Source organism: Gavialis gangeticus, unplaced genomic scaffold (genome assembly GCF_001723915.1).
Source record: "Gavialis gangeticus isolate Ggan-Ray unplaced genomic scaffold, GavGan_comp1, whole genome shotgun sequence".
Taxonomy (NCBI): domain Eukaryota; kingdom Metazoa; phylum Chordata; order Crocodylia; family Gavialidae; genus Gavialis; species Gavialis gangeticus.
Window position 1 is genome coordinate 62,099,085 of NW_017729022.1, and position 433 is coordinate 62,099,517.

Below are 433 nucleotides of genomic sequence, written 5' to 3' on the forward strand. Positions count from 1 at the left end.
CCAGGGACACGCGCGGGGCTGGGGAGCATCAAGCGGAGCAGCAGCGCCGCCCTCTCCCGCGCGCCCGCGGCTCCATCTCGCGCTCAGGGCCGGGGCGGGCCGGGCCGCGGGAAGCCGCAGCGCTCTCCTCTCTGCGGTGGGCGGCCGCAGCCATGCACGGCCCTTTGTGCCCGTGTGTGTGTGTGTGTGCGTGTGTGTGTGTGTGCGTGCGTGCTCGCGTCTCCTCCCCTCGCTCCCAGGCTCTGCCCTCCAGCCCCCTCCCAATCAATAGCCCCCCCCTCCACTCCCGCAGTCAGCCCGGCCCCAGCATCATCCCAGCCCCTTTCGGGAGGGGGACCGTGCTGGAGAGCAAGGCGCTAGGTAGTTGCGGGGCTTTGCGGCTGGAGGGGGAGCGCCGGCTTTTCTCTTTCGTTCCCCCCCCCCCCCAAAAGGG

At 71.8% G+C, this 433-nt stretch overlaps 1 protein-coding gene across 1 annotated transcript in view; it reads right to left on the minus strand.

The window, feature by feature from the left end:
- The window catches only part of MGAT3 (mannosyl (beta-1,4-)-glycoprotein beta-1,4-N-acetylglucosaminyltransferase), a 25,922-nt gene that overhangs the window by 23,978 nt on the left and 1,511 nt on the right, over window positions 1-433 (minus strand). The gene's annotated exons all lie outside the window — the stretch shown is intronic.